The following is a 9,098-nucleotide window of genomic DNA, read 5'->3' as shown; positions in this document are numbered from 1 at the left end:
CAAACCAAAATTTTCCAAGTTTTAACACTAACTTTAAACTATCTGTAGACAGGAAGTGATTGACTACACTCATATAAAATATGCAAACTATCATCACAATTGAGTAAGTGTCAGTAACATCTTTCATCACTTCTTTTATGAAAACGTGTAGTCTGCTGTCGCTGTTAGTCATCATCAGAATGTGGTTCGTTTTTGCTGAACTAACGTCTTGATTTCAATTTGAAACTAGGCATTTTTTGCGAAAAACTTCAAGTCAACTTCTTTTACTAAATGTAACCAACAGCTGTCTTTGTGTGATTGATTTCTTAAATATAGTTTCAACAGTTTCAGTTACATTCAAGTAGGCTACTGTATCTTGCTGAAGACCAGTGATTTTCAACCACGGCCATAGGGCCGCATGCCCCTCTCATAGCAAAGAAAGTACCTTATAATAACGTTTCTATATTAACTTATAACTAATAACCGTTTCTAGCACTAGTTGCAACGTTCATCTGATGAAATTGAAAGTAAAAGCAACAATCAACAGGATGGTTTATTGCTTCACTGACGTTTCGCGCACCATGACAATGCGCATCCTCAGAGCGAATAACATACAAAATAAAATTTCACAAGGTTATATACTGCAGTGCGATTGAAGGCAAGAAAAAATAAAACACACATTATTTTAAAGATTGGACAATGATGTGTGAGCGGTTACTTTCCACGTTAAATTACGTAAAAACTTCCAACAATAAACATAAATTTGAAGCAGCTTTGAATTTATGTTTATTGTTAGAAGTTTTTACGTAATTTAACGTGGAAAGTAACCGCTCACACATTATTGTTCAATCTTTAAAATGTTGTGTGTTTTATTTTTTCTTGCCTTCAATCGCACTGCAATCTGTATATAACCTTGTGAAATTTTAATTTGTATGTTATTCGCTCTGAAGATGCGCATTGTCATGGTGCGCGAAACGTCAGTGAAGCAATAAACCATCCTGTTGATTGTTGCTTTTACTTTCAATTTCATCAGATGAACGTTGCAACTAGTGCTAGAAACGATAATTGTCATGATGAACACCCAAACTTTTCAGTATATGTTTAAACCAGAGCACTAAGCCAACAAATCGTTTGAACATACACTAGGGTTATTAGCGACATGATTGATGAATTTGAGAGTCGCATTGATTAAGGGCATCAATTTTTTCCTTTCCCTGATGAAAATATTTACAACACCTATGTCCTATGGCAATAGACGCAGTCACGTCCACCATTGATTTTCAACTACAGTGTCAGCAACATCTTTCATCAGTTATTTTATGAAAACGTGTAGTCTGCTGTCGCTGAGACTTTGAATTTGACCCCTGTGTTGAAAAAGGGCTGTAGACAATCTTCCTACACTTTTTTGATTGCCTGCAATTTACAAGCAGTCCTGCGCAAATGCATGGAGCAAGTTGTCATTGGCAATGCAACGCTGTACGACCTGAAAAAAGCACTTTGTGCCTTATCAAACAACTGAGGAGCAAGAAAACTGCTTAAAAGTTGCTGAAGATTGAAAGCAAACTATTCCACATGTTCACGGTGAGTACACAACTACACAACTACTGATAGCGTTGCCATCTTATTTCAAAATAATAACTTAAACGCCAATACTTTCGACTTGTTGGTCAGACTGTAAATCAGTTTTTTTTTCACATTGGTTCAAGCTTGAATATGCCAAAAATGTGAGAAAGTACAACAAAACGTAAAAAGGACCAATTCCCTTTCTGATATGCTTTTTCTTGCCTCCAAATCTAAATGCTCTGATATCTACCTTATTATGACAGTGCCACACTCAATGTGGTTTCTGTGAGCTTTTCCGAGATGTTCTTTCCAGACCGGAAGAATTTGTGAATATTCGTGCTCTGACGACGTAGTGTCGGTCCACAGCGTAGTGACTACGTCATAACCTTATCATAATCTGTGATTTATTCTGAGAAGTTCTAAATAGGCCTGAGTCTTGTTTGTACTTTGTAGTGTTTGTTGTCGGTCACATAAGCATGCACGTTTTCAAATAAAAATTGCACTGATAGCCTTTGTACTCTTTGCTGACTGATAGTTCGTGTTTGCAAACTAAACTTGCCAAAGAAACGAAGCAATCCAAGATGCCGGGCTGTAAACACTTCCGTTCATACAAAATTGAAAAAGTTTACTGAGTTGTTTTACTCTAAAAGTTTAGCACAAAACTTCTTTCTAATGGCTCAGCAAACATAGCACCTTTTTAATTGCATATTTAATTAGTGGCCTCCTCTGGAGTACTTTGACACTATCAGTACTCGAGTGCATTTAAGTGGTCTAATACCAAATAAACTTATTTGGCAGCCGTTTTCATAAAACTAACCAAATAGACCTGCGTTCTTGGATAGCCTACGGTAAACCAAGCGTAAACATCGATCAGTTTCAGTGAATACTTGCAAGATATTTGATCATATATTGGCTACAGTACCATCTTCTCGCTTTGGTAAGTCAGAAAAGATGGCCTCTAATAAACAACAACAATAAAACGACATGTTTAGCTTGTCTCAATCTGGAAATTCACAAAAAATGGTAGACACTGTGGTCTAGTAAATGTCTCTCACTTCTGTCTTGCGTTGATTCAACGTTTTTTTACACAAAGCTATGAGTTGTGTGACGGGATTAAAGATTTGTACGCATCAACCACAATAATGATAAATGAAATCATGGTCGTCATCGTGAATGAAGACTGATGATGAATGACCACGTGACTTGGAAAACGTCACAACCAAGAGGTCAGTTGAAGAAGTTGTGAGTTGTATCTCACAATTGATGTTGCGATGTTATTTAATGTTGATTTGATGACGCATTGCAAATATTAAAAACTCAATCATTGCCGTAACCTTTCAAGAATTAAATAAAACAAACGTAAAATAATGATCAAACTGTCACTATTTTCATTTCGTCAAACGATTGCACGATTAACGCCGTGAATACGAACGTCACAATTTTGACGTGAAAAAAAAAATTGCTTCGTGATGTCAAGTCGGTTTGACGTCACATCAACTTTTAATTGCAAGAGCATTGACGGCATCGCCACAGAAAAACGGATTTGTTACGTAAAATATTCCGTCAGAAATTAGACCATTAGGATCGCATTCCTGGAACTATTTGATTGCTGCTAACTGCTACCCAAACTTCAAAAGCTATTTACTTTGTAGATTTGATGCAAAGTAAGCTTGTACGAATCATTTATTTTATTTAAACAGTTTGTTTGCAGAACTGAAGTATCCCATGACGTAAATATTTTTCTGAATGTGTAAATGTTGAAGAAATTTTGCTCATCATTTTAATTTTGATTATAGAGGCTTACAGCATAGTTTCCCTTTATGCAGCACTCATTGCAGTAATTTGTTTGTTTGTTTGCAGAACTGAAGATGCTCATTATTATGTAGAGAAATATATATTTTTTTTAAACATGAGGCTGGTTGAACTTTATTTTAATAATTCTCAAAAAAGTTTTATTTAAACAAAATTGAAATTTTATACAAATAATTAACAACGAAACAAAATCAAACTTTATATCGAAACAAACTATTCGAAGTATTTCTCCAAAAAACACAAAATCTCTCCGCAAGACAAAATACCGTAATTCGCAAGAAGTTTTCTTTTAAATTTGCAACAAAATCGATTTGATTTTGATGTTTGCTGGTACACCCCTTCATTTTCTTTGAAAATCGATTTTGTTTGAAAATAATAGGAAAGCGAAGATTCGTGCATCCAAACGAAAAAAAAATTATTATTTAAAAATTTCAAAATGTTTTTGCTTCTTGCAGACTCCACGCAAAAAACAAAACAAAAAAACAATTTAGCAAGCTAAATTGACATTGATTCAAATCGTAGTTGCCGACCTACAATCTACAAAAGCAAATTTGCAAAAAAAAATTGAAAAATCGAAAAAACTTAACAAAGAAAAAAATTAAAGTCTGTTAGTAATTTTATCTTATCATGACGAAAATTGTAAAAACAGTTAAAAAACATTTTCTATGAAGACAAAAAGGCACGAGAGGGTAGGCCTAGTACAGGTGTAGTATTTGAAGAAAAGTAAAGTTTTGCCACGACGCTCACTAAGCCATTGTTATCAAAACAATAAACTCATTTGGAGAATTTATGTTTACCTCTTTGTCAACACATCTCTCCTCAACCCAAGCAAAGTTTCACCCAGAAAATTATCCCTTATTTACATTGATTCAACGTTTTTCAGAAGTTGAAGCAATGTAATAAAGGATTGATTTGTTGTCTAGAGACAGAAAGCATAATTTCGGTTAAAAACTGGAGTTTTGCTATCTTCTTTATGACTCATGTGGGTATTTATAAGACACAGTTAAAATGACAGCATGTCCGTGTTAATCAGGTTTTGCTTCAAGATGATTGATCGGCTTTATTCCGCTCTATTTTTTGTTTAAATTTGATTTGAAAGTTTTAAAAATAAACTGCTACTTGACTGTGATGTAATAGCTGAAAAACAACACTTTTTATGGCGTTTAGCAAATGTACAATGACAAATTGGCTAAGTATCTTATTTAACAACAAGTTCTCTAGCCAAACAATCAAGATCAGAAAATTATACTATCTTGAAAATGAATGCGGCGTTGTTACCCACAAATAGAGTCTAAGCTAGTCCCGGTACTGAAGCTAGTCAACAATTTTTTGTTGTTTAATTTCAAGATTTCTTATCCAAGACTTCATCATCTATTTTTTTGCACAAAATTTTCAGCAATTTTATTTGCGACGTCATCGACAATTGAGTGATCTGGGGGGTAAAAAGTGTAAAAAGGAGGGCTCAGAATTGAAAGATCAGTAAACAATGCAATGATTTTAAAACAGAAAGGATATCGTAGGTTGAAAAAATATTTTTATAACTTTCAGAGCAATAAATCGTCTTTTCTGTTTTGATGTATTTATAAATAAATTTCAAAACTATACATGAAAAAGATGTGAAAAAATCGAATTAAAAGTTCTTACCTGATTCAACTTTTTGATCCCACAATTGCTTTATTTGCCGGAACATTTTGTGGATATTTGGGTCTGACATTGATCGTCTGTGTCTGGCTTTTGTTTCCATGCTTAAGGAGTCTACTGGGCCTTTGGGCCGGAAAAGAGGTTTGGGTGGTGCCTTGGGCTTCGTGCATGTTGGTTTGGGGCTTGGTTTAACCACATCCGTCCCTTTCAGTGGCTCGATTTTTGCTTCCATAGCAGCCACAGCAGCTTTGACGTGAACTAGAAAAAATGTGGATATTCTGAACCAAAAGTAGGTCTACAAACATGGCCAAAAGTATAGCCTAAACTAAACGTATAACGTGGCAATCGTTTTAAGAAGTAAATTGTTTTACTCCTTAGTAGGCCTACTACAGAAAACATGTAGATCGTACGTAGTAGCAAAATTGTTACACCGCCTGGTCAATCTAATCAAAAGCGCTGAAGATAAAAATAGTTTAGTTTTCGAAACGTTTGCTGAACATAATTAGGTTAATATGTACATTTTGGTTTCTTTATTTTTTCATTAGATGTACTTAGTAGGCCTAATACAAATAAAGCCCAAAATGTAGATATTGGGCTCATGTTTAGCAAACGTTTAGACAAATATATGCTACTGCTGAAAATGAAGACAGCATAGTTTTCCAAACGTTTGCTGAACATGAGTTTAACATTTAAATTTCGGGCTCTTAATTTTTTGATTACACGTATTTAGTACTTTTCAAACAATCACCTCACACAATGTTTTGACCGAGGTAAAAAGTACCAATGGTATTTTTTAGTGCTCTTTGGTGTTTTATTAGTGTGTTTTAGTGACGAAGTTGACTAAAGGCTGTATGATTTTTTTGCAGTTTTACCACTACACTGCAACTGCACTTGCAAAGTAAGCTGTTCAACCATGATAACTTTCGTGTTTTTGCTCGAGTTGAGTTTTCAATAAAAGTCGCATAGCACCTTAGCTACTAAAAGCACATAACCAAAAACAAACATCACGTGGGCTGGCCATGTTGCATTGCAAACTTTTAGGCAGTTGACCAAAACTTACCCAAGCACTTAACTTTTAACCTTTATTGTCATCTAGAATTAGAAAACTCAACCAAACAAAACACATTGTTTTAAAGTTAAATTGATGCCACAAGTGCCGTCAAACATGTAATTTTTATCCTCCCGGCTGGAGTTTAAGCGATACAGAGCTGTTCGGGACAACACTTGAACAAAATAAAAAGAAAAACGCAGTTCAAAATGAAGTTATGCGTTTACTAAAGCAATATTCAAAAAAATTTCAAAACAAATTTTCACGAAATTTTTGTGGCCGTGTATTTGTTTTGAACACTCCAGCCTAGATAATTTACTTGCAGAAAAAAAGAAAAGGAAATGAAACACTAAATACTCTGATAAACTGCATGAAAGCGGCAGCTATTTCATGGAAAAAGTACATTAACTCGAATTGGGACAACAGTAACAGATTGGAATACGTTTAATAAAGCCCTTGATTCCGATATATCACATTTTATTACAAAAATCACATAGATTTGAAAAAATTATTGGCAGTTTATAAAAGAGTAGCCTAATCATAAAAAGCATTTTATAAACCACTAAATTACGGTCCTTCATTATATTGCCAAATTCAAAATTCTTGAAATCAGGATATCAATAAAACCCATGACTGCGTATTGCTATGTACATTGTACATTTTGTTGTAGGCCTATATGGGCTCTGTTCAAACAACTACAGTATTTAAAATGCAGCTGTCTTCCGTACAGCAACAAATACAAATACACGGATTGTTTGAAACAGGAAAGTCTGTTGTGCAGTGATCCCAGACAGCAAAATCTGTCATTTTACATTGATTCAACGTCTGCAGACGTTGAATCAATGTAAAAATGACGGATTTTCTTGCCTGGGTTGTTAGGCTTGCACAGGAGGTAGACAAGTCGAATCATTAAACACGTATTAACAACGTCTGTCTGCCACATAGCCGGCGTGCATAGTTTACCTAGGTCCTAGGTACTTAACTTAAAGACGTGTTGGTATAAATCAAAATTTTAATATGCAAACACCAGGCTATTTAAAGGAATACATAAATATCTTGTATGAAGCACTTTTCAACGTTCCTTGACAGATTAAAATGCGCGTGAATTGTGGCTATACACAAAGAATCAATGCTTTCACAAGTTTTATAGACGAGGTACAAAATACGCTTACAAAAATACACCAGTCTAAGCATAGGCTACATCAAGCTGCTTTAACAAAGCGCAACAAAGTCAATTAACATGAAATTTAACTCTTGTGTAAAAATTTAGCAATAATTAAAACATAATAAATGGGCAAAATACAAAAAGACTTAAACCTTCAGTCACTGCATTGCTTTTTTCAAATTTAAGTTGAAATAGTGAAACGTTTTAAATGGCCAACTGTTTTATCAACCCTAATAAAGGCTTTCCCCATCACCTATTTTATAATCATAGTGGTAAGCTCAACCGCTCGAATCATGAATCTGTTGGATGGACGCAGTACCTGCATTTCGTTTACTATGAGTTGGCTGAGCGTGAAAATATCTATTCTCAAACTGAGAAAGCCAGCCTTTTTTGGATGAATTTGTAGTTTTTTATGCTTTTCTTTTCTGCAACAAGAGCAGTTACTGAAATCGACATGGACGTTTTAATCTTTTGCTGAATCTTTAGAAAATTCCAACTTCATGTTTCACCACATTGAGAGCTTACACCTACATTGCTTGTTATCCTGATATAATAATCTTTTTGTTTACAAAGATAAAATTGAATTTGCATTTCCGTTGACGCAGCGTAACTAAATAAAATCAAAGAAATTAACTATAGCAACACGACGTTGTACAATAGCAAGATATTGTTAATTTATCCAGCTGTCCTTTTTGCGTTGGGTTAATGTCTGCAGAATTAAAACAAAAAAGGCAGATGTTACTTTCCACGCATAGATCACTATTTTGTAGACATCCTGTAAGGTTTTTTAATATGTTTACCTGGGTGGGTGTACTCTGACACAAAGAATCCACGATGGTCTATTAGGACCTCTATTTGAACTTCGGTTGCCATCATGATACAAAGTTTTATTACAGGTAGTTTTTACCACTAATGTACACAACGGCAAGCAATAAACCTGGAGTAAAGATTGTAAAATATAAGCTTTTAGCATAAATGTTGTGCAACCCAATCTCTTTTTTGCGTATTGTTGTCCTTATCTAAAAACACTATTTACGTTTTATATCAATCAGACGCATCCTTTCAACTACAATAACTTCCAACAAAATTTCAGCTGTCACTTTATAATAGAGTCGTACAATTCTTGGTTACATAAGCTTTACAATCGACTGTACTGTCTGTTGCTGTAGGCTACCATGCTTGTTTCGCAGGATGGAATCCAGGTGCATTTCAACAACTTCCCTTGCATTTCCGCCACGCTGTGTGAAAAAGGATTGCATCACAGCTTTGAATGAACTTATTAGGCTGCAGTCTCTGAGGTAGTATAGTGATACAATATAAAACTACTGGCCACAGCTATCACACATAAAAAAAATTAAAAAAAAAACAGAGATACCACCGAGCTTTCAACTTGTGCTAACAACTAAGCGATTTTTTACCCAACTCCAAACATAATCTACTACCCGAATAAAAATACAGAAAGTCTTTATGCAGGCCATGATCGGTGAAGAAAAGGTATAATCAGAAAGGTCACTGAAATCTTTTCCTTGCAGAAAATTTCTATCCTAACGAATGCTGTCAAATTTTGCTTTGCTGAAGCGACTACTCCGTCTAAAAAATACCATGACACTTGTTTATTGAGAGATTTGTGCTTTAGTTTCAACATAAACCAGAAACAGACCTGTCACTACAGCTTAAAATAGGCTTACTGATATTGTAAAGTATTTTTGTCTATTTTGTAGTTTGACTTTCTTAGTTAAAATAATTAAAGCAAAAACTTTAATGAACATACACTGTTGATTCCAGCTATCCACTACGTCACATTCTCCAGAAACTGGCACGTTTTACAATGCTTTCTAACAATAGATTTTCTCCAGATGTCTCTACTTTTCGTCGTCACACCAAGCACTT

The sequence above is a fragment of the Aplidium turbinatum genome, chromosome 2, assembly GCF_918807975.1.
Source record: "Aplidium turbinatum chromosome 2, kaAplTurb1.1, whole genome shotgun sequence".
Taxonomy (NCBI): domain Eukaryota; kingdom Metazoa; phylum Chordata; class Ascidiacea; order Aplousobranchia; family Polyclinidae; genus Aplidium; species Aplidium turbinatum.
This window is presented reverse-complemented; position numbering follows the sequence as displayed.